Below are 8,348 nucleotides of genomic sequence, written 5' to 3' on the forward strand. Positions count from 1 at the left end.
ATGTAACAGACTCAAATATTGTGACCTGGTTGTTTGTACCCTCATAGTAACCTGGAAAACACACACACACACACACACAAAAACCCTTATGTAAGCTACAGACACCTCTCTTTTCTTTTTTTTGAGACAGAGTCCCAGTTTGTTGCCCCTGGTAGTGCTATGGCATCATAGCTCACAGCAACCTCAGACTCTTGGGCTCAAGTGATTCTCTTGCCTCAGCCTCCCAAGTAGCTGGGACTACAGGTGTCCACCATAATGCCCTCCTATTTTTCTTTTTTTTTTTTTTGAGACAGAGCCTCAAGCTGTCACCCTGGGTAGAGTGCTATGGCATCACAGCTCACAGCAACCTCAAACTCCTGGGCTCAAGCGATTCTCTTGCCTCAGCCTCCCAAGTAGCTGGGACTACAGGGGCCTGCCACAACGCCTGGCTATTTTTTAGTTGCAGCTGTCATTGTTGTTTGGCAGGCCTGGGGTGGATTTGAACCCTCCAGCTCAGGTGTATGTGGCTGGCGCTTGAGCTACAGGCACCGAGCCAATGCCCACCCATTTTTAGAGACAGGGTCTAGCTCTGGCTCAGGCACTCCACCGCCCTCGGCCTCCCAGAATGCTAGGGTTATAGGTGTGAGCCGCTGCATCTTGCCAACACTTTTCCTTTTATGTGATTTTTCTTTCTTTAGTTTTGCAAATAACTTAAAGAATGTAGAAATTAAATAAAACCCACATTATATTAAAAAGTGAGAAAAATTAAAGCCCTATTTACCCTCACCCCGCTTCCTTTCTGTGATTTCTTAGGACATATTTATATTTGCCAATCATTGGTCCTTAGCATCTATTGCTATGTCTTTGTTGTTGTTTTGTTTCGTTTTGGTCTGTGATGAGTTTCCCCAAATTTATTATTAGTTCCTGGGGAATAGAAAAGACTGAATTTTTCTTGTTTTAATTTTCTATATTCTAGCTCTTATCTCAGTGATACACAAAATTTTAAAATTAAGTTGAAAACATGAGATCACAAACAGCACATGTACTCAACATTAAGTAGGAACTAATCAACCCTTACGCGCACGTATGTAAGTAAAATGCAACGTAAATCAAAGGAGGGAGTGGAAAGATGGGCAATTTGCACCTAGCAGCTACAGAGCGCACTATCTGGGTGAAGGGCACACTTACAACTTTGACTCAATCTGTACAAAAACAAATTATGTAACCAAAATGTGCAAATCCCCTTGTATTCTGAAATTGCTTTTTATTTTTTTTTCACATCTTAAAAACTTTATGTAAAAAACACTCACTTATTTTTGAAAGCATTAACAAGAGAAAAAGAAAAAGAGAAAAGGAATGGAGCAGAAGATATGCTCCTTAGTAGTGTTTGGTGGGAAGGTGGGACTTTTGGTTCTCTGGAGTTGAATGTTTAGTGTTTTTATAAATGAAAGAAAAAAGTTAAAGGTCCCCATAAGCTTACAGCTGTTCTATTACCCACACCCCACTGAGGGAAAAAAAGACCACCAGGAAAAGAGCAGAAGGGAACAAGAGAAGCCACAAGTGGAGCCCGGTCTGGCTGGGGACAGTTTCCCCTGTGCAGTGTGCTTTCACAGGACAGAGAGCAAAGGCTCCTTTTAGCCAGAAAAGGTGGGTAGGAGTGGGGAAAATGGGAGGGGAAAAAGGGTAAATAAGGAATGTATTGGGGGGGGGAGAAAAAGAAAAAAGAAAATACCGACTAATTCTCACATAAGTTTGATTTAATTTTGACCAAAGTACATTATTTGAACAATAATTTTTAATTCAACTTGTTAATATGTTGTTTCGGATATTGCATCCTCATTTATAAGTGAGATATGTTTGTAATTTCCCTTTATAATAATCTATTTTTTCCAATTTTAATATCAGGTATATCCAGATGAAGTAGATTGAATCTGAAGTATTTCTTCTTTTTCTGTAGTCTATAAGATTTGGCATGATCTGTTTTTGAAATTATCTTCTATTTTTATTTATAAATATTAGTTGTTTATTTTTTGAGACTTTGGAAAAATAAAAAAGAAAACATTGCAAAATATTAAAAAAAAAGAAAAAAAAGAAAAAGGAATTTTAATGCATGGGAAAGGAGAGTGGCGGGTCGTGCCCTTTTCTCCTACCCCACAGCCTCCATATATAAGGGAAGGGGAAGAGTAGGATGAAGAACCCCAGTTGCATGGAACAGAGCTTTTAGATTAAGGGGAGAAGGCAAATTAAGGAAAAATATTTAAAAAAAAATCAACCCGCATCGCAGCTGATTCCTCTAGCCCAACCTGTTAGTAATATACACTTAAGTGAGAGTCGGCGGTACGGGGGAAGGGGAGGAATTGGGGAAAGACTGCTCCCCTGTCTAACCCCTTCAGAGACGACGGTAAATGCCTGGGCTCCTAAGGAGTAAGAGTTGCACCACTCCTTCCTCCCACCAACCTCACTCTGCGATTCATCTGAACACTTTTTGCAAAATCCCAACCATACACTATTGAGCAAAAGCCGGCTATGGCTAAGATCAGAGGCTACATCAATCCCCAGTGGAAAATCTGAGGTTCTCTAGGTCACTTCTCTTCTTTCTGCCATTTAGGGGCAACAAGTGGGTAAGAAAGCAACAAAATATAATTTGCAAAATTATGAGTAATGAGACTGCAGAGGCAAAGAAAGGCACATGGAAGAGAGGGAGGAGATGCACCCAGGACCAAAGGCACCAAGAAGAGGCAAAGCCCAGGCAACCCCCACCTCGGTTTTTTTTTTTTTTTTTTTTTTTTGCAGTTTTGGCCGGGGCTGGGTTTGAACCTGCCACCTCCAGCATATGGGGCCCAGCGCCCTACTCCTTTGAGCCACAGGCACCGCCCTCAACCCTCCTCCCCCCCTTTTTAAATGATGAAAACACAATCACAGAACACCCAGAGAGGGTAGTTCTGCAAAAGACTAGTCAAGTGCAGTAGTGAGAAGGGGGAAAGAGTAGAACAAGGAGTTCAATCTGTAACTGACTGTGAACAATCAAGTGAGATCACTCACTACCTTCGGACCAGCCGAGAACTTTGGGCGCTGTTTGAAATATTTAAAGCCCAGTTATTTGCTCATTTTTATATTACAGTGATATTTCAGTTCTGGTTTACCAATGACTGCATTTGCAGTGTCAATGATATACATTATCTAAGAATTCCCCAGAGCATCTGTTCTTCAATAGGTAGGAAAACATACTTAACACCAAGAATCAGATGTGTTGCTGAGCATCCTGGGAAAGAGACATGCAAAATTAGCATCTCGTCACCAGGTCCAGGACAGCCACCCAATCCGCGCAGACCTCCTTTGTCTATTTAGTGGGTCCCAGAGGAGACTCTGTGAGCCAGCGGTGCAGAGATCCACACACTTTCCCATCTTAGCAGAGTCTACCGGAGATCCCTGCCTATTCTCTAACCCCCGACTGATAGAAACAGAAAACAGCACCACAGGAATGCAGGAAAGCATCTAAAACACCCGGGATGCTTCTGAGGACTTCAGAACTTAAAGGGGCAAAAGGTCAGAAGTAAAGATGACCAAGTAAAGGCAAGTGGAACAGATTTCTGTAAAAGTGTCTGAGAGGCAAAGCTCTGAAAGCCAAAAGCTCATCCTGAATGCAAAGAATAGCAAGAGGACAGCAGGGATATATTTGGAGCAACAAGGACAGGGCTGTTCCTGGTGCAGCAGCAGGCTTTACAGCTCTGTTTTGCTGCTGATGAAGGTTCTTCCTCCTGCCCCAAGTAGACCTATGGGCAGAGTGCCCCCGAGGTGAGGGGCAGGGATTGGCAGCGGCCCCTTAATGAGTTCAAACCTGGAAAAAATGTGCCCCTGGGTATCCCCAAGATGATGGGAAAACAGAATGGCTAACTATGTCTGACTCCTGGTACCTGGTATGGTGTTTGGGATACAGCAGGTGCTTAGTAAATGTGTTGAGTGAATGAATGAATGAAGAGACCCTGAGGAGAATGAACAACCCCAGAAAATTAGACATGGGTAAATGTCCTAATTTTCTGTTTTTTTTGTAGAGACAGAGTCTCACTGTACTGCCCTCAGGTAGAGTGCCGTGGCGTCACACGGCTCACAGCAACCTCTAACTCTTGGGCTTACGCAATTCTCTTGCCTCAGCCTCCCGAGCAGCTGGGACTACAGGCACCCGCCACAACGCCCAGCTATTTTTTTGTTGCAGTTTGGCCGGGGCTGGGTTTGAACCCGCCACCCTCGGCATGTGGGGCCGGCGCCCTACTCACTGAGCCACAGGCGCCCCTCTAATTTTCAAAAGAGGGGAAAATGAGTGTTTCATAAATTACAGAGATCCTCAAACTGATGTTGCTCTCTCAGAAAACTGTATAATGGATTATTCAGAATTAAGGCAGGTATATATTGGAAGCCAACTTGAAATTAATGAGAAAAAGTTGCACATTTAACTAGCTTCCTTTCTTTTTGTTGTAATTGCACAGTTTGATTTCACTACATTGTTTCCACCTCTCACTCTGCCTTTGTGCGGGCTGGAAGTGGACACAGCAGCCAGGCTCTGAGGCCCCAGGTAGAGATGGAAGTCATCCTGTGTCTATGTCACAGAGCTGTCCCTTGGCCAGACCCTGTCCCGTTTCTTTTTGTCAACCACATGATTGAAGTCATCTAAAGTGACTACTCAAATTGATGACATAACAGGTAATATATGGTAAGATCATAAAGGCACTAGAGATTCACAGCAAGGGCTGAAGTCACATTATCTGGGCTTGAGTCCTAGTTTTCACCAGTTCCTAGCTATGTGTCTTTGGTCTATAGATGAGTCTATTTCTCCATCTATATAAAATAGGCATAATTGGCTCGGCGCCTGTAGCTCAGCGGCTAGGGTGCCAGCCACATACACCGGAGCTGGTGGGTTGGAATCCAGCCTGGGCCTGCCAAACAACAATGACAACTACAACCAAAAAATAGCCAGGTATTGCGGCAGACACCTATAGTCCCAGCTACTTAGGAGGCTGAGCCAAGAGAATTACTTAAGCCCAAGAGTTGAGGTTGCTATGAGCTGTGACACCATGGCACTCTACCAAGGGCAACATAGTGAGACTCTGTCTCAAAAAAAAAAAAAAAAGGGCATAATCATAATATCTGCCTTGTAGGGTGTTGGGAAGATTAAAATGAGAAGCTACATAGAGTTTACTGGCCCATAAAATAAAACCCTAAAGGAATGTTAGGTCTCAAGGTTCAGAATCATTTCCCCTGTGTCCATTATTACCTTGTTAGTCTTTCTGACCCGAATCATAGGGAAATGGGAGACCAAAATACAAACAAACCTGGGGAAATGGCACTTAAAATTGTGTAAACATCAAAAATCATAGTACAAGAATGTCATGGCTTTTCCTTGACTCACTGGAACATCCATCTGAGGAGCCGGAGAGAAATCAAGCATCTCTTTGTTTGAGAACCTCCTAGCCTTCGATTTTCAAAAATAAAACTAAACAATAATTAAAACCAAAGTGAAATAAAAAGACACTCAGAGCTTCTATAGGTTGTGGGGGAGTAGGGAGTCCCTCTGAGAGCCCTTAGGTCTGAGTGCCACTGCGTCCAGGGCTTCACTGGAATCATGCTGAAACTCGGTACTGCACAGTCAGACATGTGATGCTGCTGGTCTCTGCTTGATTTTCTTTTCTGGTGATTGCCGGATTGCTGCAAAAGCCAAAGTGTTCTGTGCCAGGAGCATAGGACACTCAGGGACTCCCTGCTTAGTCCTGAGAGATTGTAGTTCTCAGTCTGTCCAGTTCGCATAACTGACACCCCAGGTGTGGTCTGACCTGAACCACTGGATCTGGCACCCCACCCAAGGATGCAGAAGCCCAGGGCGTCTCCTCCCTGAGAATATTGGTCGATGGCCTAGCAGCTTTTCTTTTAATCCCTCAAAACATGAAGGGTCTGCCCACATCTCCTCCCCAGTGTCCAGTCAGGGGCAGCTACCTGCCATTCTTAGGGGTGGGAGGACTTCCATTTTGTAACCAGGACACCGGAACCAGAAGCATGGGCCTGGTGGGTTAAAGTTTCAGAATCCCAGGAAGACAGGGAGATCATTCTCAAAGCCTGCCTTCCTTTGAGAGAACTTCACGGAGTTCTTAGGCCCTCCCCAAAGTTACTGTCTTTGGCAACACATCATCTAGCTCTCCGATCTGTAGCTGAAGGGCTCAGTGTCTGTGACTTTCCCAAGCTGCACATCTGGTGTTTCTTTCTTCAGCTCAGGATCACGATGGTCTTCACAGTGTCGGAACCAGGGGAGGACTAGCTGACAGGACTGACCACTAAACTACTCGGATCATTAAGTAACTTTCACAGCCGGGGGGGCGGGGCGGAGGATGTTTCTCCTCTTACAATTTCCAGGTAACTTGCAGTGTTCCCCTGAACACAGAATCCACTGACTTCATCTCAGGCATTGCTTCCTAACTCACAAAGAATTTAAAACCTATAAAAATATCCCTCCTCAACACTTCTCTGGAATTCAAACGAACTTGGCCTGGCCTCACCCTCCTTTTCATGGCCTCAGCTTCTGAATTGTCTCCACCTTACAGATTTCATCCTTCTTTTCATAAGGAGAACTTTCTTTTTTTTTTTGTAGAGACAGAGTCTCACTTTATGGCCCTTTGTAGAGTGCCGTGGCCTCACACAGCTCACAGCAACCTCCAGCTCCTGGGCTTACGCGATTCTCTTGCCTCTGCCTCCCGAGCAGCTGGGACTACAGGCGCCCGCCACAACGCCCGGCTATTTTTTGTTGCAGTTTGGCCGGGGCTGGGTTTGAACCCGCCACCCTCGGCCGGCGCCCTGCTCACTGAGCCACAGGCGCCGCCCAACATATGTCTTCCTTATAAATAGAGCCTTATAGGGCGAGAGGGGAGGACCGCAGGTGCCGGCTGGGTCCCCCTCTCTGCTCCTTTGGTTTCCAGAGAGAAGAGTCGGAAAGGAGGGGCCGAGAGAGGTAGAGATGCTTTGGCCTGTGATCAGAGCGAGCAATAGGGGTCACTATCGTGGTCACATGAGGTGGCCATGAAGTCATAGATCAGGCACCCGGGTTGGTGGCAGCAAAGGGGACAAGCAGAGCCTACAACTGTGTTAATTCAGCAAGCAGGCCACCAACCTTCTTCCCCCAACAGAGGTCCTTTGGGGAAAAACAGAACCTATTTGGAAGAGACGCATTCAGAAGACGCCACCAGATTCTGCCCAAACGAAGAAAAAAGAATGTGAAGAAACATCTTTCAGCAATCAAAATCCTGGGCAAGAACAGAAAGGGGGCTTTCACAGCTCCTTCCGCCCTGCTCTTTGAAAAGAAGTCCGATGTTTGGCCCGGCGCCCGTAGCACAGTGGTTAAGGTGTCAGCCACATACACCAAGGGTGGTGGGTTCAAACCCGGCCTGGGCCAGCTAAACAACAGCGAATACCCAGGAGTTGTGGCAGGCGCCTGTAGTCCCAGCTACATGGGAGGCTGAATCACTTAAGCCCAAGAGTTTGAGGTTGCTGTGAGCTGTGACACCAAGGCACTCTACCAAGGGCGACATGTGACACTCTGTCTCAAAAAAAAAAAAAAAGTCCAGTGCATCAGGATATAGGAAATAAACTAATGAGAATCCCTCAATCGATCCTTCACCCACCAAACAAGATTTCTTCAGAAGCTGACTTGCTCTTGCAAATGACCTTGACCAAAGAACAGTAGTGTAAAACATACTTAAAATTGTATCATGAGGACAAAAAACTTGTATATGTGTAGGAATATATATACATATTGATGTATATATCCCTAAGGAAAACTAATATAAAAACTTATATATGAAACTAAATCAACACACAAGACATTGAAGAGATGAAGATTAGTCTATGGTTAAGACCTGGCTTTTTAATTTTTTTTTGCAGTTTGGCCGGGGCTGGGTTTGAACCCACCACCCTTGGTATATGGGGCCCGTGCCCCACTCACTGAGCCACAGATGCCACCGAAGACCTGGCTTTTTGAACCTCAACACTTGGAAAAAGGGAAGTGAAGTAGGGCGCCAGCCCCATATGCCGAGGGTGGCGGGTTCAAACCCAGCCCCGGCCAAAACTGCAACAACAAAAAAAAATAGCCGGGCGTTGTGGCGGGCGCCTATAGTCCCAGCTGCTTGGGAGGCTGAGGCGTAAGCCCAAGAGTTAGAGGTTGCTGTGAGCCCTTGAAGGGCTCTAAAGTTCCCAGCCAGCCCCAAGTATCTATGATCCCTGAGTAGGATACTTTTGTAGCAGGTGAGGAGAGGGAAGATTCAAAGGTCTCACGGGTTTCAATTCAACCTTTAGAACCTGGTCTTCTAAATGCATCTCTTCCTAAGAGGTCT

Source organism: Nycticebus coucang, chromosome 11 (assembly GCF_027406575.1).
Source record: "Nycticebus coucang isolate mNycCou1 chromosome 11, mNycCou1.pri, whole genome shotgun sequence".
NCBI classification, from domain to species: domain Eukaryota; kingdom Metazoa; phylum Chordata; class Mammalia; order Primates; family Lorisidae; genus Nycticebus; species Nycticebus coucang.